Consider the following 25,724-nt stretch of genomic DNA (forward strand, 5'->3'; position numbering starts at 1 on the left):
TTCTTTGTTATTAAAGATGACTCCCTGAAAAGATTGGAAAGAAAAAGATATAAAAATTTTATTTAAAAAGGTAAAAAAATGTTTTTCAACTAAATCAACGTGTGTTGAATTGAATCCTACCTTTAGTTTCTCCCCCTTCCAAGCTGTTTCTCAGATAATTAGCAAAACAACTAGCAAAATTACAAAGAAATCTGACCATGCCTTTGCTCAAAAATCTTCAGTGGTTTACCATTTTCTTCTGGGTAAAGTTCAAGCTTCATTGTCTGGCATTCAAGACTCCAACCTGGCATGACCCTGCCCACCTTTTCAGGTTTTACTCATTCACACAGTCAATGCTTCTGCCAAAATGAGTAAATGACCCTAAAATCACACTGTGGTGTGTAATTATATTTTTTGTCTTTCTCTTTCTCAATTTCAATGCCTGGAATCAATCAACAATACATTAACATATTTATTAAGTGCTCAATATATGCTAGACACTATGCAAAGTACAGGGGATACAAAAACAAAGAAAGAATTTTTTGCCCTCAAAAAATTTACATTTTATTCAGAGGAGAATTGTACATATATAGAGGTACAAAGAAAATAGATATAAGGGGAAGGCAAATCATTTAACCCTGTTGTCTCAGTTTCCTCACCTGTAAAATGAGCTAGAGAAGGAAACAGCAAACCATTCTAGTATCTTTGTAAAGAAAATCCTAAATGAGATCAGGAAGAGTTGGACACAACTGCAACAACTGAACAAAAATATTTCAGAGGAGGAACCAGCAGCAAAGGAAAAAAATAAGGAAAGGCTTCTTAAAGAATATTTGAGCTGAATTTTGAAAGGAATGTGATTCTAAGAAGTGATAGTTATGAGGGACTATGTTCTAGGCACTGGGGACAATTAATACAAAAGCATGGAGACTAGAGATAGAGTAGTATGTATGAAAAATAGTAAGAAGGCCAATTTGACTGCACTACAGTTTATGTGAAGGAGAGTTATGTGTAAAAACGCTGGAAAAGTAGATTGAGGCCAGATCATGTAGGGTTTTCAATAGTAAATGGAGAGATAGGGAGGGAGTAATGGGAGTTTGAGTGGTATGGAAAAAACATGATCAGTTGGGGAATAAGTTGTATTATATGAATGTAACAGAATTTTACTGTGCCATTATAAGAAATGATAAGCAGGTTGATTTCAGAAAAAAACTTGGAAAGACTTACATGAATTGATGTTGAGTGAAGTGAGCAGAATGAGGAAAACACTGTACACAATAAAAGCATCATTGTACAATGATCAACATTGATAGACTTAGCTCTTCTTAGCCATACAGTGACCTGAGGCAATTCCAATACATTTGTGATGGAAAATGCCATCTACAAACAGAGAAAGAACTAAGGAAATTGAATGCAGATTGAATCATACTATTTTCACTTTTTTTCTTGTTTTTCCCTTTTTATTCTGAATCTTCTTTCACAACATGACTAATATGGAAATATGTTTAAAGTGACTGTACATGTATAATCTATATCAGATTACTTGTCTTGGGGAGGGGGAAGGAAAAGGAGGGAGGGGGAAAATTTGGAACTTAAAAGTCTTTCAAAAATGAATGTTGAAAATTATTTTTACATGTATTTGAAAAAAATAAGATAATGTTAAAAAAAAAAAAAAAAACATGGTCAGATCTGAGCTTTAGGAATATCACTTTGGCAGCTATATGGAGAATGGATTGTAGACTTGAGGTGGAAAGACTTATTAAGAGACAGCCATAATAGTACAGGAAAGAATTAATGAACATTCACAGTGGTTGTGTGAGTGAGGAAAGAGTTGTATATAGGCGGTCTTGTGCAAATATAGAAATAAGATCTGACAACTGACCAGTTACACAGTATGAGGGAGCATGAGGATTACACTGAAATTATTAACTTTGGTGAATGGAAGAATGATAGTCCCCTCAGAAAATGGGGGATTTGGGAAAAGGGGTAGAGTTTAGATCTGTTTTAAGCATTTTAAGTTTGAGATGTATACAGGACATCCAGTTTGAAATGTGCAATAAACAATTGCAAATGCCCTCCTGAGGCTTAGGAGAAAGACAAAGACGAGTTTTGGTTTTAGTATTAAGAGAACTCTGGACTGAGGTCACTGAGAGGGAAAGTGGAGAGAGTAAAGTTTGGAATATGACATGAGGAGCCAGCAAAGGATACTGAGAAGGAAAGGTCAGATTGGTAGGAGAACCACAGCAGAGCAGAATAATGAAAATGGAGAGGAGAGAGATTCCAGAGGGATGGAATAGTCAACAATGTGAAATGTGACAAGACATTGGATGAAGATTGAGAAAAGGCCATCAGATTTTTGAGTTAACAGATCATTGGTTACTTTGGAGAGAAGAATTATAATTGAGTGATGAGGTTGGCAGCCAGACTACAAAGGACTGAAGTGAAGTGAAGGAGTGAAAGAGGAAGTGGAGGTAATTAGGATAGACAACATTTTCTAAGGTGTACTGAAAAAAGGTGGAAGATAAATAGGATAATAATGTAAGGAAATGGTATGGTCTAGTGAGGAGTCTAGAAAGGATTTTTTCAGAATGGGGCAGGCTTGGTCATATTTATAGGAAGCAAAGTGATAAGGGAATAGATAATAGGAGGTTGGAGATTTGAGAAAGGTGACAGCTGAGGAGCAATCTGAAAATGAGATCAAGAATATTGCAGAAGGGCTAGCTTTGGAAGGCACAAGGACCATTTTTTCATCAAAAGGAAAAGAAAAGAGGGTCTGTGGAAGGACCCTTCTTTTCCATCTTCACCTGTTTAACCAAGTTTTTAAAGTTCAGCTCAAATGCCAACTCATCCTTGATTCCTCTACTCAGTAATACTTTCCCCCCTGGACATTATAATGCATTTTTTTTTGCACAACACATTGCATTTTTTTTTGGTAATTCTCTACTGCAATGATCAATTAATTTTGTGTATTATACCTATTTGCATATGAGTTTCATCATCTACCAGACTACATAACCTTGAGAGAAAAATCTAGGTGTTATTTAAAGTTTTCATCTCATCTTACACAAAGCACTGTGTTTAACTGACTTAGTATATGTATTAATTGATTTAATAATAATAATATTTAACATTATATATAGTGCTTTAAGCTTTGCAAAACATTTTCCCTGTGTTCTCATTTGATCCTCACAATAACCTTGGAAGGTAGGTACTATTTATTATCCCCATTTTACAGGAAACTGAGGTAAACAAAGGTTAAGTAGCATGTTCAGGGGCAGACAGCCAATCTGAGGCAGGATTCAGACTCATGGTTCCCAGTGCAAACACTCTCTTCAATGTGCTACCCAGCTGTCTGATGATCCAGAGAGCTCTTCCAGATCCATATGGGTCTCACTTATGTCTGGGAATAAATGAGACCTGGAATGAATCTGACTCTGGGAGGATGAATATACTGATGTGCATGTCAACTTTGATGCTCCTTATTCTCTTCCCCAGATTCTCTGCAGCAGTTTTAATATATTGTAAGGCATCTTACCCTGTCACCTGGCATAACCTGGGCCTCTAGACAAGCCCAGTGTGTCCGTCAAAAGGAATCACTGGCCACTTACTCTGTACCTAGCCCTGAGGAGGATGCTGAAGGCATCCTGGCCCTAGGAAGTGCTCCCTCAGCCAAACTGATTGAGGCATTCAAACCCCTCATACCATATCCCTCAACAGTAAGGCTTCCAGGAATTAAAACAGAAATGATTTTTAATTACCCACTCCTTTGAATTTTCTATTTCAGAGTTCCCTTCCATTGCTGTGCATATTCACCAATATTTGATATCTCTTCTGCATAAATATGGCTGCTATTGGTAACTTGAGTGATATCTACTTTGAATAATTAGTGATTTTTCTATAGCTGGGTTAAGGAAAGGGATAGAATTTTTAATTCACTTGGGTTGGGGGGCCAGAATGCAGGTTAAGAAGCACAAGCTAAGACATCACCAGGTTACTAAGTGGCTAATGTAGGAGGAAGCATCCTCATGAAGATATAATGTTACAAAAAGGAAGTGAAGGAAGTGTCTCTCAATATGATGCTCTTGAAACCATCTTAATTCTTACCCTAGGGCAAATGCCTGACTGACCCACCCTAATTACATCTCTCTGGCATTCTGCCCTGACTGATCAAATACCTAGAAATTTCCCTTAGAAAAATGTAGTGGATCAAGAAGAGGTATGGGAAAGGGAGAAGGAAAGTAAAGGGAAAAGATACATCAAAAGCTGGAAGAGGTGTGTGGGGGGAATTAAGTAATTAATAAACATTTATTAAATTCCTATTCTGTGCTAGGTGTTGAGGCTATAAAGAAAAAAAAGTAAAATAATTCTTGTTCTTAGGGAACTTATATTCTATTGGAGAGAGAAAATATACACAATTAATTAAAATAAATTCAAGGTAATTTTTTAGGAGGAGGACACTAGCAGTTCGGAGAGGGGTTAAGAAAAGTTTCTGTGGAAAGTACCTATCATCAGTTTCTTTTTCTAGAGCTGACAGCTTTTATTTATATAGTATATCAAGATTTGCAAAACACTTTTTATACATTTTCTTGTTTGATGCTCACAAAAACTCTGGCAGGGGGAGGTACTGGAGATAAGTACAATCACCCATATTCTTTACAAATACACTGAAATGTTAGTCAAGAGGAAACTTCCAGCATGAGAAAACCCTTCCCCAATACAGATCAGAACCCGGCCCACTCACCAATGCAGATCCCAATCATTTGCTATATGTTTTAGTAGATAATTCCAGGGAACTGACTAAGGATCACAAAGGCCACACTGATAGCAAGTGGAAGAAGCAGCAGGATTTGTGAATCCAAATTCTCTTGAATCTAAGCTCATCATTCCATCTGCTATACAACACTGTGAGCAGCATTTATAAGGGATTGTAGGAGCAAGGCAACTAGCATTGTGCCAGCTCATTATCACAGCCACATGGACAACAAGCTAGGTCTTCAGTTTTTCCCCCCATTAGAGATATATTTTTTAACCTGAGCACCTTGCATATTAAATCATCTTATCCACCTTCACCCTCCTCCCCATCCCTCCAATACACAACCACCTCCACCTTTTCCAGGGCAGTTTGGTCTCCAAGGTGACACATGATATTACAGAAAGAAGGTAAAAGTGATGCTGTCTTGGGAGGAGGCAGAGGGAGAATAAACAGCTAAGGCTGCCATTCTGGTGGTGTCCACTTTATCCTTCCTATGTGAGGCAATATAGCTGCTTTCTGCTCCAAGATAGACATCTGTCTGCTAGCAGGAAGGGATAGCCAGATCTCTCCCTGCTCCCTTCCTCCCTCCCACTTCTCATATTACAGCAGTACTCCAGGAGGTTCTTCCTTGTTTTATTTCTCTCTTGAGCATCAGGTGGCAGCCAGTGCTTAGCATTAGGCACCTGTCCAGAGGATGATGCCCTCTGATGGAAGACTGCATAGGTCACACGCTATGGAAACTAGCAAACTATGGAAAAAAGATGCTACCTTATTTCCATCTATCCCTGGCTCCTGTGGCTTTCCTGATGCACTGCTGGCTCTGCTTTCCCAGACAGGATACATTCTAATTTGTCCTCTGGCCTAGGGAGGAAAGAAAGGAATATGGAAAGCTCTCTTGGCAAATGGAAAAGGGGTTCAGAGCATCTCCAGTGATGTTCCCTTACCAGGTTGGGATGTCTAGCTACCTACCCACTTCACACCAGCTACAGAGCTCTCAACTCCCCACTCATTCCCAGTCTGAGAGAGATGAAAGGACAACTTGGGGGGGAGGGGAATAGAGGACATGGAAAAGAACTTATGAGCTTTTAGTCTATCCTTCTACTCCTACTCCACCCCAAATCTCCAAAGATAAGATTTAGTCTTGTTTCTCAGCATTTTCTCCAGGTTTTCTGACCTTTTGAGAGTGAAGATATTTTCTCCAGCTTTCAATTATCAATGTATGGATAAAGCACAGCAAACATTTAATCTAGTGTCATCTTCCCCCTTCTCCCATCCCTAACATCCAGCCTCCTTCAGGGTCACCTCCTCTCACCATCAGCTGCTGTGTATTCAAGTACGCACCACCATTTTAATTCTGGCCCTTCTGATACAGACCAAAGCACCTAATACTGTGTCTTATACATAGATGATAATCAATAAACCTTTTTTTTTTTGAAAGAAAAGCACCAAACATTGTATCTTACCCATAGATGATAATCAATAAATCTTTGTTGAAAGAAAAGAATGAATGAAGGCCAATTTCTGATCAATGAATAAGAAAATCCCTCAATGACTTCTTGAGGCTGATAGTTTTTCCTTCTTTGCATCATCCATTATTTGGTGAAGACCTCTGCCACTGATTTCTTGCTAGAGCATTGATCTGAGTTCAAATCCTACTTTTTGATGCTTATTAACTGTGTAACTTTGGGTGAATCACTTAATATTTCTCAGCCTTGCCTGTTTTCTTAACTATAAAATAATAATAATGATGATAATGGAATAATCCCTTCTCATGGTTGTGAGAATTAAATGAGATAATACATGTAAAGCATTTTGCAAACCTATACTGGTTATCCATTTGGAAAACAAAGTGTTGACCAAATACAAGGGCCCTCTGAGACAGAGGCAAACAGCACAATGAAGGGAAGTCCTGTACAAGAAGACTTTATCATGACAATGATGGTTCCCATGAGCCCTACTGCCCTAGTAGAAAAAAAAGTTCAAGGGTTGAGTATCTACCAGAGAAAGGTGTCCCTTAAAACTGAGCTTCTTAAACTTTTTCTCAAGAAATTTTTATGTGACCCCATGTACAAAGATATATGAAATAGTATACAAGAAAAATATTTTCTGATTACAAATTATAATTTTGGGACCTCCACTATTATTTCAGTTATGAGAACACATATGGGGTCACAATGCACAGCTTAAGAAGCTGCACCTTAGAACACGGTAAAATATGTTTACCATCCTCTTCGTCTTTGATTTTCTCCAAGATCCAGCCTCCACTTCCCTCCCATGATGCTATATAGAGCAGATAATTTGCAGGGTTTGTCCAATTCTCCATTTTCATTGTGTTCCATTCTGCCTGGGCTGGTTGAGTGAGTTGAATGTCCTCAGTGCCTTAAAAGGCAGACCGAGTTAGGGACCCAAGGAGCAGCAGAGGAGGCTTCAGGTGGCTTGAAGTCAAGAATAAAGCTAGCTAAAGGTGCATTTATGCCTGTGCTCTGCATTCTTGTCCACCTCAGTCTAATTTCCTGAAGTATCCTCACTATACCCCTATGCTGGGGACTCTTCCCACCTCCAGATTTTCAGCACTTTTAAAAATATTATCTTCTTCCCTTAGAATGTATGCTCTTTGAAAGTAAAGACTGAATTGTGTCCTTATAGCTTTTCCCCCCAGTTCAAACATTTATTAAATGCCTACTATATTCACTGTTCTTGTAATACAAAAATGAAACAAGATAGTTCCTGCTTTTAAGGAATTTATAAGCTAAGGATTTCAGACAAAAACTGCACAATAAACATATATCATATAGAAAACATCCAAAGAAACATAAAAGTGTGATTATTCTGATTATTCCTTATATCCTTATCCCAAGAATGCAGCACAGTACTTGGCACATAAAGAAAAAACATTAAAAATATTCTGCCAATCTCTTTTTGTCTGTCTGTTCATCCATCCATCTATCTCTTCCCGGTGGCTACATCAAGGGAGGGATGGCCAAGGTGGAGAAAAGTTGTTTTATTTTCTGCAGTTAGTAGGAAGGTTAATGGGGGATAGATGAAGGGTGGGAGGGAACTAGTAAGCTCCCTCTACTCTTGCCCCTCTCCTAAAGCTTAATACTCTTCCCACCCCCTGCCATCCGCCCTGATTCCCCAGCTCAGGCTGCCAAGCTCTGCAAATCACCACACATGCCAATAAGTCATTAGAAACCGGAGCTGCAAATGTGGGGTTGCCATGGAGACCGACACTGGGAGCTGGCAAGCCCCAGCAGGCTGGGCCGGCGGGCTCAGGTGTGCAGTACCTAGAGCTGAGGCAGGCTATGGTGCCGTGCAAGGGAGAGATAAAGTGGAGCCCACCAGACTGCCAGTCTTATCTGTGGGCTGGCGCCAGGCAGAGTGGGCATGGGGGGACGCTGCCACCCCCCCTCTTCTGCGTCGTTCCTCCTTCCCCGCCTCTGCCCATCATCGGCTTGTTAGACTTGATAAATGTCAGCTCAGGCTCTAGGAGCCAGCGGGGGATGGGAAGGTGGCACGAAGCCCAAAGCCATCGTGCCAGCTTCTCTCCTGTCGCAGGGACCTCAGAGGAGGCTGTTTCCATAATGTCAGTCTATGCAATCCATTCTATGCCTCTACTGCAGAGGAAGTCTTGAGGATGGGTCTGGATGCCCACCCTGGGGGTGAAGGGAGGAGAGAATGGGATAAGACTGAGGAACGGCGAGTCTGAGAAGCAGAGCTGGGCTCTATGGGCATCTCAGGTGACGGTACCTTAATGGACCTCAGAGAGATAAGAAATCGGAAAGACACTGCACCAGGAGTCCGTGGTTACTGGGTTCTGTTTCTATCTCTGATACTAACTGGCCATGTAAACCCTGAGCAAATAAGTTTGCCTCCTCTGGCCTCAGTTTACTTATGTGTAAAATAATTGGATCAGAAGAGATGATCTTTAAAGTTCTTTCAGGTGCTTCCATTTGATTTCCTTGTCTTTTTCTCCTGAAGCTAATTCGGTAGTCAGGGTCTTTGGTGGGAGCACGGGGTGACAAAGAAGTGAGAATACAGATTTAGATTGTTCTGCTTGGGGTGGAGAGGTGAGATAGGGATTTTATATGATCCAGAAAAGGAGGATATAGGGCTTGGAGTCAGGAAGAACTGCCTTTGAATCTGCCTGAGGCGGTACTTACCTGTGTGAGCCTGGGCAAGTCACTTAGCAACTCTGGCTCCCTAAAGAAGAACTAGGATGTCCCTCCCTGCTCTCAGTCTGTGATCTCATGATCTTTTATGTCTGTGCTTCCTCTTGTGTGTGTGTGTGTGTGTGTGTGTGTGTGTGTGAGAGAGAGAGAGAGAGAGAATGTGTGTGTGGGTGTGTATGTCTGTGTGTGTGTGTGGAAGTACACATGTGAGTGTGTGTCTGAGACAAAGAATATGTGTATGTGAATGTCTGAGAAAATGTGTGCATATGAGAGAAGGAACATGTGTGAGAGACAATGCATGTGAGAAAATGTGTGCACGGGAATGTGTCTGTGTGAGAGAGCATATGTGTGTGTGGGTATCTGAGAAAGAGTATGTGTGAGAGAATATGTGTGCATGTGCATGTGTGTGAGAGAGAATGTGTGTGAGTGTCTGTGTGTGAGTATATGTGTATGTGAGTGTGAGAATGTATGACTTTGTATGTATGACTGTGAGAGAGAGAATTGTCTGAGAGAATGTGTGAGAGAATATATGGATATACATGTGACAGAATATTTGTGTGTGGTGTATGTGTGTGCGTATGTGTGTGTGTGTGAGAGAGAGAGAGAGAGAGAGAGAGAGAGAGAGAGAGAAAAGGAATAAAGGGAGAGAAAAAGCTGTTTCCCTGTCAGACCAAGAATGCCCTCAGCCTAAGGATTGTCTCTGGATCCTTTTTTCCTCCAAAATCTGAGAATGACTGACAGACTGATAACTGCAGCAGATATTCCACCTTTTTCTCTCATCATCTGGCGCAAAAATATATACACACACACACACACACACACACACACACATATATATATATATATATGTATACATATACATATATATACTCACACACACAGAAAAAAAGGGGGTGGCAGAGTCCCCTGTGCCCATTCTGCCTAACGCCAGCCCACAAATAAAGCTGCAGGTCTATATACATATAATTTCATTTTATTTTCACAGTCTTGCAGAGTAGGTGGTATTATTATCCTCATTTTTAAAGATTAGGAAACAGGTTAAATGACTTGTTCTTAAACATAAGAGACAGGATTTGAACTCAGGACTTCCTGGCTCCAGGTCACTCTGTGCACAGAGATTTTACCCAATCCTAATTTTGGACTTGAGAGAAGATACCTCTAAATTTGAAAAAGAAAAGATGAAATTTGATTGAGGTTTGAGAATAGTATTTTTACAAGTCCTTTCCCATGCATCATGACCATCTCTGTAATAATATAGCTTCACTATTCCTTTTCCTCCAAATGGGACCAATTGAGCACCCACCCTGGAGTCCTGTGCTCCTTATTGATAAACCTCAATTCTAAGCAAAAAGAACTTTAGCCATCTCCTTAACACCTCTGCCTCCCAATTTCTACCTCTTATTCTGGAAACAATAATCAAATTAATACTACTCTTTCTGGAAAGCCCATACATGCTTATCTGTATATATTTGTTTGCTGTCTCCCCATTAGATTGTGATGTCACTGAGAGCAAGAACTTTTTATATTCCCAGCACTTAGCATAGTGCCTGGCACATAGTAGATACTTAATAAATGCTTATTGATTGATTGACATGTGGCTCGATCATCTTATGACTTTGGTCACCAAAGTTCTGCTCTCTGACCTCCACTCTTCAAAATACATTATCTTTTTCAATTCTAATTCTAATATGAACATGAGCTTCTTGAAGGGAGGTATTATTTCAATTTTATATTTAACTCTCCAGAGCTTAGCATAGTGCCTGGCACATAGTAGATACTTAATAAATGCTTATTGATTGATTGACATGTGGCTCGATCATCTTATGACTTTGGTCACCAAAGTTCTGCTCTCTGACCTCCACTCTTCAAAATACATTATCTTTTTCAATTCTAATTCTAATATGAACATGAGCTTCTTGAAGGGAGGTATTATTTCAATTTTATATTTAACTCTCCAGAGCTTAGCATAGTGCCTGGTACATAGTAAGCACTTAGTAGATGCTCATTTAATTCATTCCTTCAGCCAGCATACTCTTAGTCTTGAATATAGAAGATGCTCTTAGCACCATTTTCCTGGAAAGCAGCAACAGACTGAGAAAAGACAGGAGATTTAGGTTCTATCCACAGCTCCAGTTATATGAACTGAAGCAAAGTAAGTTCCTTTCTATGGACTTTCTCAGATCCATACATAGATCAGCTAAAATAGAGAGGATATTCAGCCTGGAGAATGGAAGACTTATATGAAGCACAATTCTGTTCAAATATATGAAGGACTGTCACATGGAAGAGAAATTAGTTGACTTTAGCTTGGCCCTAAAGGGTAGAAAGAAAAGCAATGGATGATAACTATTAATTGACTGATTGCTGCGAGGAAAGACATTTTCATCTTTATACAAGAAAACTTTCCTAACAACAGAATCAACGAATCGATAAACATTTATCAAGTCCCTACTATGTACTAAGTGGTGGAGAAACAAAAATGGGAGATAGACAGTCCCTGACCTCAAGGAGCTCACAATCTACTAGGATTGACTAAAAGTGGAAATGTCTGTTCCATGAGGTCACAGGATTATTGATATGGCGTTGGAAGGGACTTCAGAGGTCATCTGGTCTAATTTTTCATTTTACAGTTGAGGAAGCTGAGGCATAGAGAAATGAACAAAGTCAACAGATAGGCAGATTCAGGATATAAACCTAGATGATTTGTTTCCAAATCCAATATTGCTAGTGAGTTCTCTATCACTGAAGGTGTTTAAGAGAAGGCTGGAGTAGATGAGATCTCTCTGTTTGTGTTTGCTGCCTTCTCTATATAAGGCAAAATAAGAGATAGGGCTCATTAAGAAAAGCTATGGGGACAATAAGCCCCTTTGCCTCCTATCTGCTTGACGACTCTGACTTTCTCCAGATACCCCAAGAGACAAATGCTCTACTGTACCCTCGGCTCAGCCAACTCCTAGACACCTGTCTGGATCCAGAGGAAGGGAGTGATCTGGAGCCAAAGGTGGCAAAGTCAGTCTGGTCTCTGACTGAACCTCCCCATCCCAGCCCCAAGGACAGCCCAAGTCCATGAGCTGGAGTTGCTAGCACTGATTCCCCCATGACAAGGAAGGGGTTTGCCCTTCATGGGTGAAGAGGTCTATTCATTCTCAGTGAATTCATTTCTAGTTCATTTAAAATCGAACTGTCTGACTGGCCCTGGGACTTAACGGCCAAGGAGGAACTCTGTGGAAGTGACAGGAAAGGAGATAGGGTGAGAGAGAAGGAGTGTGGCTATTTGGCATCAAAATGCTTCCCCAGGGAGCTCTGGAGGTCTGGAGCCCGAAGAGGTGAGCTTTGGCTCAAGGGGAGAGAGAGGCGTGGAGCAGACAGCAACCCATTAAGGTAGCAATAGAGATGGTCCTAAAGGAGAATTATGGAAATGATTAGAGTGCTGGAAAATGGGACTGAGAAAGAGAGGTTAAAAGAACAGGAATCATTTGGTCTGGCAAAAAGAAATGCGGGAGAGGTGGGGGTGGCGATTAATAAGCTCTCTGGGTCTCTGAAGGGTTATTCTACAAAGGGCAATGGCTGGCTCTCCAACTCCTCGGAGGGCAGAAGAAGACCCCTCAACCTTCTGTGACGCAGTCCCACCCAGTCCATCCAGCCTTAATCATTACAAATAATGTAACTGCCACTCACACATATGCTGCTTTAAGGCTGACAAAGCACTTTTTACATACATTATCTCATTTGATGCTTAAATTCCCTGAGTTCCCCAACACGGACCCTCTGCTCTGCTGAACCCGTCTCCTGATTGTTCTTCACACAGATCATACCCATGCTTCCCTCCAGCCTTTGTTCCTGCTCTTTCCTCACCTCAAGTACCCTTCTAGCTTTTCTTTGACTATCCAAGTTCTCCTTCAAGGTTTATGTCCTTCATGATGCTTTCTCTGATACTCTAACCCACACTGATCTCTCCCTTCTCTGAATTCTGGGAACGTCTATACTATGCTATACTATAATCATATGTATTATTTGGCTGCAGTCTCACATAAGTAAAGATTTTCTCTTTCCTACCACTTCATAAATCCCTCAAGACATGACCTATGACTTATAGTTTTGTATCCCCACCAGAGCACTGATGCAGACAAAAGAAATCATGGCTTTCTCTTTTGCAGGACTGTAGTATCCTCCCAAATTGGATTCTTCCTGAGTGTGATTTCAGAAGAATGTAAGTTGTTTGAGGGCAGGACTGCTCTGCATTTTTGTCTTTGTATCCTCAGCCCCTAACATAGTATCTAGCATGTAGCAAGTGCTTAAATATGTTGAAATGAATTGAGGAAATAATCTCATTTTCAAGGTCAGAGTGCATTTTTCTGTACATCACCAATATAGGAATTTGGTTTTTTGGCTATTAAATGTTCACAACAGGTTTTTTCCCCCCCTTTATGTAGAAGTTGGGGCTGGGAGGACAGGTGGGAGAAAAAGAAGGCAGATTTTCATTTATTTAAAAATTTTTTAATTAAAGAGGATTTCAAAGATCTTAGAGAACAAGAGTCCTCAATCTCCATAACACACCTGGAGATGAATGAGGAAGCAGTCCTATTTAGAGGCAAGGGAACAAGCAATTATTAAGCATCTACTATATGGCAGTCACAATGCTGAATTCTTTGTAAGTATTTTATTTCATCCTCACAATAACTCTGGGAGATTAAATGCTATTAGTATTCCCATTTTACAATCAAGGAAACTGAGGAAAAGAGAGGCTAAGTGGTTAAGCTGAGGGTCACTGAGCTAACAAGCATTTAAGGCTGGATTTGAACTCAGTTGGGAGTCCAGAGTTCTGGTCCACTGTATCAATTTGCTGCTTCAGCTCTCATCCAGTTCTAGGATTCTAGACTTTTCTCCTTGATGGCAATGGACAAGATCCCACAGGGGCCAGTGGAGACTCAAACTTAGAGTGCCTTCCGATGATTAAATTCTATGTACAGAAGCCAGAAGGGCTGAAAAACCCTCAATGGCTAACTCCAGCACTCCCTGGCATTGGACACCCCCCGCAACGGTCACCCTCCTGTGAACATTCTCACCTCCTCCGCTCTTTTAGACCAAAATTTTTCGCTTTTATCACTCCCCTCTGAAAGCTCATTTTGAGAACCACTTTAAAGAAACATAACCTTTCCTGTTGGCTGCCTTTCTTCCCTTTTCCTCCTTTCTCTCCTACCCCCCCTTTTTTTTGTCTTGAAAGCATCAGATTAGACAGACCTACTGGTCCTGTGGGACCTAAGGAAAAGCGAGATGCCTAACAATTTCTGCCCTTTTCTCTTCATAATATTCTTCCTGAAGGATTTGACTTTTGAGACATGTGTAAAAATGAAAAAATTCCACTTCTTTGCCCCAAGACAATGAGCCTGGTATTTTGTTGAGCCTGAAACCCAAAGTGACCCCCAACCCTTACAAATTTGTCCCCAAGTTATTTATCTGTATTTGGTCTTATGCTCTGAGAATGTGTCTGGTTTGTATGAACTTTCCGTCCTGCTCTCAGTTTCTGTATATGTAGAAGGAAAAGGTTGGATGAGATGGTCTCTAATGCTAAAATTCCATAACTCGATGATCTCTCACATGCACCCAAAGGGGTTTGGGTAAAATAAGAGGAAAAATTCTCTCAACTAAGCTTGTAAATTTCTGGACTAGGTGACAGAAGGAATTTATAGCATCTTCCACTCCATAGACCTCCAAGAAGGAGAAAGACAATTATCTGCCTCTAAGGAGTAAGCTTCCTCCTGGAGAAAGGGAGAAGAGAGATGATGACCTTCAGATGGCCCTATCTCCTCAAGGACTCTTAGGCTCAGTCTGGAGTATAGTGGGGAGAATGTAAAATTCAGAATCAGTGCCTTAACTCCTATAACACTGGAGTGTCAGGACTTGAGAGATATTTGTTCAGTGCCTTAATTCCTATGGCATTGTAGAGTCAGGGCTTAAGAGATATTTGTTGTTGCATTCAGTCATGTCAGTCATGTCTGAATTCGTGACCCCATTTGGGGATTTTCTTGGCAAAGACATCAGAGTGGTTTGCCATTTCCTTCTGCAACTGGTTTTACTGATGAGGAAATTGAGGTAAATGGGCTTAAGTGACTTGCCTACTGTCCCTCAAGTAGTAGGTATCTGAGGCTGGATTTTCATTCAGATTTCCTGACTCTGGGCCAGGACCCTTCCACCAAATTCACCAGATAGCTCTCCACTAATCTCAACCTGTTCTTCCTCCAGGAACTTGCTTCAAGCCTATCAAACTGGGGAGGGAGAAGAAAACCTCAAGTCCAAAGTCCAAATTTAATTCAAAGAGTAAACCTTCTAAATGGCTGCTTCTCTGCTGATCCTGTTAGAATGTCAGCAGCCAGTGGACAGGGGTTATGGTATGTCTGGCTTTGGTACAGTACTCATTTGTTTTTTAAGCTGGTTAGAACACTATGCTAATGAGACCAAGGTCACAATTTCCATCCCTATAGGAACCAGATTTTTTTTTTTTTTTTTGCACAGATAAAAAACTGCTTCATGACCAAAGATCATGCCCCAAGTCAGCCCATTAGTGTATGGATGGCTTAGGCCCACCCATCACTGCCATGGGGGGGAAAAACAGCTCAAAGCTCACATCCTACTGATGGCAAATGGAAGGAGAAAAATATCATCAACTGTATATGAAAAACAATTTGTCATACACGGTGGGGCAGGCTGTGAGCACTCAGTTAATATTCCACAACTTTAATAAGCTATGAGGAGCAAAATAGAACCAAACAAGGAAGCAAGAAGCATTTATTAAACCCTTGCTGTTTACCAGGCACTGTGTTCATTGCTGGGGAAATAAAGCTAAAGCTAGAAGCATTCCAGCTCTCAGAAAGTCTGGTACCGATTTTATTTGTTCTCTGTCATAGAGGCTGTCTTTCACCCCTTCTCTGCCTCCTCCCCCTTTTCTTTTTGACTTCTCTAACTTTTTGTTAAATCTTATTTCCTTATTTGTATTATTTGGCCCCTTACTTCCCCCCACCAACTTCAGTTTTGCTCTTTCTATCTCTTCCTCAGTCGGGGCATAATGAGGAGAGTCCTGGGCCTGCAGTCAGGAATTCAGATCTAGCTTCATTCAGATACTTACTAAGTTTGTGATCCTAAGCAAGTTACCTCTATCTGCCTCAGTTTCCTCATCTGTAAAATGGGGACAATATTCCTGCCTCATGAGTTATTGTAAGGGCAAAAAAGATAATATTCATAAAGCACTCAGCTTGACACATAATAGGAGCTTAATAAATGTATATTTCCTTCATTCTTCACTATTGTTTTTCTTTCCCTCCCCCTTCCCTCAGCTTCTTTTTAAAAATCTATTTCTCTACTTTAGAATTAGGAAATCATAGACTCTCAAGATGAAAAGGACCCTTAGAAGTTATTTAGTGTAACTTCTACATGAGCAAGGTCTCTTCTGTACAATGATGAGAGCACCAGATCCGAGTTCAAATCCAGCTTCCAACACTTACCACCTGTGTGATCCAGGGCAAGTCATTTAACTTCTGCCTACCATCAGTTTTCTTAACTGTAAAATGGAAATAATAATAATACTCACCTCCCAGGTATTGTTGTGAAGATAAAATGAGGTATTCGTAAAATGCTTTGCAAATCTTAAAACATTATATAAATGATACCTATGATTAATTCTTGGGCCACTAGGTGACACAGTGGAAAAGGCACTGGGCTTGAAATTAGGAAGTCCTGAATTCAAATCCAGCCTCACCTATCTATGTATCTATCTATATCTATATCTACATCTACATCTACATCTACATCTACATCTACATCTACATCTATATCTATATCTATATCTATATCTATATCTATATATATTAGCTGTGTGAACCTGGGCAAGTCACTTCACCCTGTTTCCCTGAGTTTCCTCATCTGTAAAATGAACTGAAGAAGGAAATGGCAAAACCACTTCCAGTGTCTCTGCCAAGAAAACCCCAAATGGGTTATGAAGAGTCAGACGTGACTGGACCACAAAAATCATTAGCTTTTATGGTGTTCCAAACAGATAGATACGCAGCTTCCAATTTAAGACTTATAGCAATGGAGAACAACTCTACTCTTCCACAGTTCTACCCATTGGGGCAGTTTTTTCTTTCAGTAAAATCTGTCCCTCTGTACTGTCTCTCCCCCTCTCCCCCAAATCCTAATGTCCGAGACCAAACAAATCCCTTTTCTTCTCCACAACCACTGGGATGGGGAAGGGTCTGACTCTCTTGTCTGTGTCAGAAATGGAAGGAGCTGGAGATATTTAGCCAGGAGAAGACTCAAAGGAATATGTGAGGTAGCTGTCTTCAGTTAAGGACCATTCCAGGGCAAGGGGGATTAGACTTACTCAAACTAAGAACAATGAAGCATATTTAGACTTGATGGCAAGAAAAACAATTAACTCTGTCCAAAAAAAAAAAAAAAAAAAATCTGGCTGCTGCCTCTGGAGATTAGCTTTTCCATCCTTGAAAGTCTTCAAGCAAAAGCTGATGACCGCTTGTTAGGGAGGTTATAGTGGAGATTCCTTTCAGATCTGGGCTGGACTAGGTGGATTCCCAGTGTGGAGACGGGCAGTATCTATCACCACCATCATTCTCGCTAGTCTGGCTGCTGGAGTTCTAGGTCTTACTTGGTTTCCCCTTTTACCTTTTTTCTGCAGAAAGTTGGGAAGCATAATACTCTCCCTTGTTCTGAGCTAGTGGGCAGGGGTATCCTCCATAGGTCCCTCTGGAAGTTAATACCAGCATGCAGGAGGGGATTGTATGCAGGGCATTGGGGTTCCCTTTGCCTATGGACAATACCATGCCTGTACCAGGAAAAGCTATAGGTGAGTAAGTAACCTGCTTTTATGCCCAGGAGCATTAGTTAGTAAAATGATGGAAGGAGAGGAACAGAATTGGGTATGCAAGCCTTAATCCGTACTGCTAGAAGTGGCCTTTTCAAGTGATCTCTACTTCTAAAATGTCTCACAACAATTCTTAAATTCTCTGATTCTGTTTACACCTCTTCTATCCCATTTATCACATTTTCAATTGTATTTAGTTACCTACATATCCTTGTCTTCCTACTAGATCTTACATATGCTGTAGGGCAGAAATCAAGCCTTATTTATCTTTTTGTCCACAGGGACCATCTTGCACACAGTGGGCCTGCATGATTTGATAAACAAATGAATGGTGCATGTTACCTCCAAGTTAGCGCTAGAATGGGTAAACATTGACTTGTCTCGTCCACTATCTTCCCTACCTTGCCTTGCTCATAATTTACTCAGGTGTCAACCTCTCTAGGAACCTTCTCTGATTCCTAGGCAGCTGAAAGAACTTAGTCACTCAAATAAATATTTATTGAGTTCCTACAGTGTCCCATCAGTATCCTGGGTGCTCTGGAAGACACAGAAAATAATAGCACACAGTCTTTGACCTTGAAGAGCTAAATCTGGGTGGCAAGGCACAGATATGAAGAAATAAATAATAAAACAAGTTAACTAATAACAGGAAACAGCAGCCATCACAAGGTAGCATGTTTCTTAAGTGCCTAATGACATCTAATACCATGAGTTCAGAGGAGAAAGCAATGGCTAAGGGCTGGAGGGAACAGGGTGGTTTTAGACAGAAGGTGTGGCTGGATGGCTACCAATTCTGGCGCATATCATACCAGGGCTCTATCCATATCCAGATAAGCCACCCTCTGGACCAGCCCTCCTACAGCTACCTGAAACTCTCCCTCTTACACACCTCACTCCTTTCTCCTCAATTCTGAATCAGAAAGCCTTCAGTGGAGTCTACATTTTAAATTAAAAAAATTTTTTTAGAGTGAAAGGATCCTGTAGTTCTTGCCTATCCTCCCCACTTCTGATTTTGAGGAAAAGAGGTAAAAAGATTGGTTCCTAGTTACCTAGTAGCAAAGCTTCTGAAGGGGACAATTTTTCTGAGATCTCTCAGGTTGCGCAGCGACTAGTCCCCTGTCAAAAAACAACCCAGATGTTGTAATAAGAACCATGTTCTATCTTTTTTTCCAATGCTTTCTCTCTCCTTCTCCTGGGAGTCTTAAGAGGTTTCTGGGCATAACAGGAGTTGCCCAGAAGCCCAGATACTGGCATGGAACTGCCTGGGAGAAGGAAGCAGATGGAAAGAGGGGCCAAAAATGAATTTAAAAAAGCCAATGAATTGTGTTTGTTTCCAAATGAAGCAAGTTGCAGAAGCTGGAGGTAAGTAGCAGAGATGGAGCAGAAAGAGTGCAGGGAAATACAGGGTCTTTCTAATAAAGGAGAGTCGGCAAAGTCAACAGTCAGGATGTTTGGGGAAGCATCATTTCCATGACTGGTCTGTGGTTCAGGCTGCATTTTGCAGAAGAGAAAGGATGAAGGAGAACTCCGGAGCAGAGATAAAGTAAGTAAAGCTTCAGGGAAAGGGAAGAGATATTAACCAGTGAGGTGGAAGGGAGAAAGAGAAAGAAGAGGCAAAAGGATAGAGAAAAACAAAGGTACAGAATGGAGATGGGAGAAAGAAGACAGATCAGGAGACTGAGAAATGAAAAGTACTGTTTCCAACCTGAATGAACTTTACCCAAGCTGTAATCTGAGTTTTCTTATTCATTTAGGGTCCTCTTCAATCCATAGGGATAGAAAGGATGCTGAGACAGAGGTTTTCAGGGGCCCAAAGCTCAGTAATTCTTAATACTTAAGACACAGAGATCCAAATCCCCATTTCTGTCCTCAGAAGGATTATAGCTTCAAAGAACTAAACGCCCACCTCACTTGGCATCCTAGCCTAGGCTAAAGTCTCCTCCTCCAAGCCAGGAAATAGAGAAGTCCTTTCCCCTTCAGCAGTTAGCAGTTTTCTTCCAGGGGCTGACAGGCCTAAGACTTGCAGATATCCAGAACTTGATGGTAGCTGGTCTGATGCTACCATCTCACTCCTGGATTCTGCCAGCTGAGGCTGGCATTCCTGCTTCTGTTCCTCTCCCTCCATGTGTTTACTGATCAAGCCTCCTGGGCATGAAAGCAGGTCAGATTACTCATTTGTGACTTTTCCTGGTATGGGCACAGTACTGCCCATAGGCAAAAGGAACCCCAGTGCCCTGTGTACAGCCCCCATCCCCAATGTGGACATTAACTTCCAAAGGGACCTGTGAGAGTTGATCTTTGCTCATTAGTTCAGGAAAAGGGGAGGCAAGACGGCGGCAAGAAGATAAAAGGGGAGACTGAGCCTGACACAGGACCCAGGAACCTGGAGGAGTCTCAGTGTGTGCAGGCTAGTGAGGATGATGGTGGTGAGAGATGTTGTCCATCTCTATATTAGGAAAAGGTGGCGGTTACACTGACCTCGCCCTTTGGGGTTCTCAGGTGGGGAGATGTGCCCATCCATGTAAGGGACACATTCATCTCAGGGAAATGAGAGCTGTGCTCAGGTCCCCTTCCCCCTCCTCCTCACTCCTTCCCGACCCTGCCAGCCACCCAATTAGAAGCTGCGTTGGCTCCAACAGATGGGAACTGCTGCAGCAGGCAGCCTGAGGAACAGAGCATAAAGCCCAGCTGACAGTCTCCTTGCTTATTTTGGTCCAGGGAGGATGGGTAGGAGCAGAGGCAGAAGGAAGAATTGGGGTCACAATCCACTCAGGCCCTGTCCCTTGGACTTTCCAACCCCCAGTACTTGGCTCCCTCTCAGTCCAGCCTGAACCGGGGCTCCTCCCAACAGAGCTAGCTCCTCTCCCTCCAAGTGAGGAAGTCAGAAGACGCCCTCTCTCATAGGGCAGATGGACCACCTGTAGCTGGCTTGCTTCCCATCTCCCTAGCGTCTGGGTGCAAGAATACCCAGCTCCGGAGGGTGGTGCTTTGCTGGTTGGCATCTGGCCTCTATGCCCTCCTGCAAAGGAAGGGCCCCTCGTCGGAGAAGAAGGGCCTCTCCCAGGCCATACACACAGCGCATCTCCCCCACCACCCCCAACCCCATCTCCTGGGGCTGCCCCATGTCGGAAGGGGGAACCTCTCTCTAGGCAGCCCAGGGCAGATACCAATACAAAGGCCATTTTGCTTCTTTCCACGGGCATTGAGAACCAGGACAGTTGAAAGCCCAAAAGACGCCTCCCAGTGTGGTCCATTTCTGCTGTTTCAAGCTCCCTCATTATTCCCCTAGGTGCCCCCTTAATGCCTTCAAATGTCCAGATAGACCTCTCCAACCAAGCAACAGTTTGTGGAGGTTTCAGACTTCAGAGGGTTAATTAATCCGAGAGACAAGCGATCTCCCCCACCCCACCCCCGGCGCAATCTCCTCGCCAAGCCCCCAGTCAATGTCTGTGCAGCCAGGAGCCTGCTTTTTATTCCTCTCCTGCCACCAGCTTCTCTTTTCCCTCTCCCCCTCCCCCCTCCCGAGTCATCCTTCCTCCTCCAAGCACCATCCCCAGCTGCCCATCAGCACCCCAGTCCGCAGGGGCCCGGATCCCGGAGGGTGAGGGGCACGGGCACTCCCAGCTCCCCTACCCCCGGAGGTCTCGGCCGTCTCAGCCCCCGAATCCGAGTCCTGCGATCCCGCCCTACAGCTAGCTCCCCGGCTGCGCTTGCCCGCAGCTAGCCCCAGCTGGAGCTGCAAGATGCCGAGCCCCCGGCCGCCCCCCGCCCTCGCCCTCGCCCAGCGGCGGCAGCGGCAGCAGCGCAGCGCCCCAGCCGGGCGGACTCACCCTGGGAACGCCGCCGCGCTGGCTCGGGGCAGCGCCGTCATCCGCCCGTCTGCCGCCCGCCACGGGCACGCACGCACATCGGCTGCAGCCCGCAGCTCCAGGCTGGGGATCGGGCTCCGCTCGGCGCCCCCGCCCCCGCCCGCTTTGCATCCAGCCACGAGGACGTGGGGCTGTGGTCCCGGCCCCAGCTCGGGGACGGAGTTTGCTCGGGAGCAGGGTCTGGGGGCGGGCTGGGGGGAGGTAGTGAGAGCAACGGCAGAATAACAACCCCTGCTCGTCCTGGCCGCCCGCTCCCCTCGCCCTCCTCGGGGCTTCCCGCTCCTCCCGATCCCTCCAACCCGAGGGCTCGGCTCCTCCTTCGCACTCCTCGTCTGGAGGCAGGCGGGACAGCGACTGTGGCTCGCTCGCTCTGCTCGCGGCTCATTTGTAATTGCACGCAGCAGGCCCTCTGCGCTCCCCGCGCGCCCCCCGCCCCCCACTTCCCCACCTCGTTCTCAACCTCCCCAGCCCCGTTGTCTCCCCTCCTCCCAGCCTGCGTGTTTCACCACCCACCGCCCGCACCGCCTCTGTCATTTTAACTCCTCAGATGCCAGATCCCCCCCAATACACACACACACACACACACACACACACACACTCACACACACACACTCACACACACACACACTCACACACACTACAGATGGATGGTGATGGGCCTTGATGCTGCCAGTCAATATCTCAACAAACATTTATTAGGTGTCTACCCTGCTCTGGGAACTGGAGATGCAAAGACCAAAGGAAGAATAGGTTTTGCCCTCAAGGAGCTTGCGTTGTCCAGTGAAAATAAATGAGATTGCATACTATGTTCCGATGCTTTGAGGAGAGGGCAGCCCTACAGACCCCTGGTGTAGTAATTAAACCTTATTTAGAAGACCCTTGAAAATTCTAAAAGCACCTTCTCCCATAACAATTCCCTGAGGTAGGCAAGTAAAATTATCTCCATTTAACAGAAATTAAAGGAGAGAGAGACAGACAGAGACAGAGACAGAGAGACGGAGAGAGACAGAGACAGAGAGACAGAGAGAGACAGAGACAGAGAGACAGAAAGTCAGAGAGAGAGAGAGACACAGACAAGACAGAGACAGAGAGAGACACAGAGACAAACACAGAGAGAGAGAGAGAGAGAAGTGAAAGAAAGAGAGAGAGAAGTGAGTTTCCCAGATATACATGGTATTGAAGCCAGGATCTGAATTCAGACTAACTCTGTTTTAACCACTTTTGATGTTGATGAAAAGCACTTTCCCCAGTGAAAGAACCTGTCTGGATGCTGGGTCTAGAGCCATAAATAGAATGGACCTTAAAAGTCATCTAGTTCAACCTCAGCATGTCACAAATGAGATCACTGAGATCAAGAGAAGTAACTTGTCCACGTTCACACAGATAATAAGTAGCCAGAATCCAAATCTTTAAGGCAAGTCACCTTCTTCCAGCAAATAGCTTCTTGTTCAGCCATTTCAGTTATGTCCTACTCTTCATGACCCCATTTCAGGTTTTCTTGGCAAAGATATTGCAGCAGTTTTGCCATTTCCTTTTCCGGCTCATTTTACAGATGAGGAAACTGAGGCAAACAGGGTTAAAGGACTTGTCCAATATCATATGGCTATTCAGGTTATATTTGTACTGAGAAAGGTGAATTTTCCCCGACTTGACTCGGTCCACTTGGCCACTTCGCTGCCCCAATCCCTTTTTATGAGCTGCCACAAACCCCTAGAATCCAGAAAGGGCCAAGCTGGTCAATAGAAGGCCCGGGGCCCAACAGAGGAAGCCCAGAGCCTGATGTTATCATTGTTATTTTCACTAGCACATCAAAATAACACCTTTGTTCTGCTTCCACTCTACTCTCCACCCCCTTGGTCCTTCACACCACTGACAGAATAATCTTCCTTATGTATAGATCTAACCATCCCACTCTCTAGTCAATAACTGTCAGTGCTTCCTTCTCCATTGCCTGCCCAGTAGGCATCTCTCTCCCTGGCATTCTAGGCCCTCCTCCATCTGACAACGTATCACCTTTCCAGCCTTATTTCATAAGACTTTCCTATGCACATACCATGCTCCGGTCAAACTAAACTTCCCTTTGTCCTCTGAAAGGGTCTTGCTCTTTCTCTCTGCCTTTGTTCAGACCATTCTTAGCAGAGTCACGGAGCTACTTTTGGTACACCTTCCCTATTCTTCTTTAACTGCTGAATCCCTTTCAATCCTTTAAAATACAACTCAAATGTTTTCTCCTTCATGAAGCTTTTCATTGTGTTTCCAGCTGATAACTTCTCATACCACTGTGCTTACTGCCTCCAGTACACATATGAATTGTTTCTTGTTATAATAAACTGCTGTAAATGGGTCATTAGGGCAGTTAGGTGGTACAGAAGATAGAGTGCTGGGTCAGGAGTCAGGAAGGCCTGAGTTCAAATCCAGCCTCAGATACTTACTAGCTGTATGATTCTGTCTCAGTTTCCTCCTCTGTAAAATGAATTGGAGAAGGAAATGGCAAACTACAATAGCATAAGAAAACTCCAAAGTGCATGGGGAAGAGTTGGACAGGACTGAAATCATTAAACAACAACAAATGTATCATTCTCCTTACCAGGCTGTAAACCCCATAAAGTCAGGGGCCATGTCATATCAATCTTTGTCTCACAACTCTCTACATATCTCCTTACTCTCCCTCTAAACCTGCCTAGAACTTAATAAATTATTGTCAAATTTATTAATTTTATAGTTATCCAGATGGGCAGATGGGAGGTAATGAGGATAGTGATCACAGAATTGGAAGAAAGGGATGAATTAATGAATTTATTATATATTGCCTAGTATTGAAGTTGTTTAAGTGTGTCATCTCTTCAACTAGCTTATAAACCCTTTTAGGGGGAAATTTATTTCTTTTATCACTTAGGATACCAAACATAGTGTTAGGAATATAGTGGGTCTAAGTAAATATTTGATGAGTGAGTGAATAAATGAATTGAAGAATGAAAAAAGAGAGTGAAACATTTTCCAAGTCCCTGCCTCATCCCTCAGATTCCATAGGAAGACATTGAACAATAGTGAAGGACCAGAAGAGAAAGTGGAAGCATATTCTCAAATAGTCTGAAATTCTGGAAAGCCATTCAGAGTCACATCCTCCTCCTGGGGGAAAAAGTAGACTCTATTGACCATGCTCTTCTAAGCTTTAAGGTAATTAAGTCTAGGATTTGATGGCCTTGCTATTGACTTATCTGCCCCAAAATTCAACCTCCAGGTTCAGAAATGCAGTACTGAGATTATCTTCATGGACCTACTCTTTTACTAGACAATAAAGAAGCCTCTCACCTGAGTCTCAGGAGAGAGAAACTGAGGTTATATACAGTAGCTATAGAAATGAGTTTCAGTTCAAGTTCCAGATTAACCCTGGATTTATGGATCAGGTCTTGGGATCACAGGACCAGAGATTTTGAGCTCAAAGTGATCTGAGATAAAATTCTAACCTAAGTTTTCTTCCCTCCAGGTACAGCAAAGCATGTAATCTCTTGATCTTCAGATTCTTCTTCTGTAAAATGTAAAAAACTCATATATAAATATGAGTTATTATTATTGTGCATTGGAACAAATCACAAAACAAGACAGACTAGATGGCATAGTTTGTGCCTTGTCTGCAATTAGTTTCATAAGTAAAATATGGGTGATACTCGAATAATGTTATAAGTGGAGACAGGAAGATATGGGTTCAAATGTGGCCTCAGATATTTACTAGTTGTATAACCCTTGACAAGTTAATTAATCTCTATGTGCTTCAGTTTCCTCATATGTAAAATGGGAATAATAATAATTGTAGTACTTCACAGGGTTGTTGTGAGGATAAAGATGAAATAATATTTGTAAAGCATTTTGCAAACTTTAAAGCATTTTATTATTGTTGTTGTTAGCATATTACCATGAATAAAATTGGCCCATAGGTATACATAAGTTCTAAGGGAATGAAAAGAGAATTGCAATAGGAGTTAGAAAACTACAATTTTGTACAGTGGATGAAACGCTGGATCTGGAGGCAGAATAGGTTGAGTTCGAATCCAGAATTAGATATTTACCAGCTTTGTGACCTA

At 42.6% G+C, this 25,724-nt stretch overlaps 1 protein-coding gene across 1 annotated transcript in view; it reads right to left on the reverse strand.

The window, feature by feature from the left end:
* LRRN2 (leucine rich repeat neuronal 2) overlaps positions 1-22,069 on the reverse strand; it is a 102,705-nt gene extending 80,636 nt beyond the window's left edge. Inside the window, exon 1 of the mRNA XM_031937206.1 lies at positions 21,604-22,069. The gene's annotated coding sequence lies outside the window, so the exon portion shown is untranslated. The remainder of the gene's footprint in view (positions 1-21,603) is intronic.
* Positions 22,070-25,724: the final 3,655 nt, after the last annotated feature.

Source organism: Sarcophilus harrisii, chromosome 4, assembly GCF_902635505.1.
Source record: "Sarcophilus harrisii chromosome 4, mSarHar1.11, whole genome shotgun sequence".
Lineage (NCBI taxonomy): Eukaryota > Metazoa > Chordata > Mammalia > Dasyuromorphia > Dasyuridae > Sarcophilus > Sarcophilus harrisii.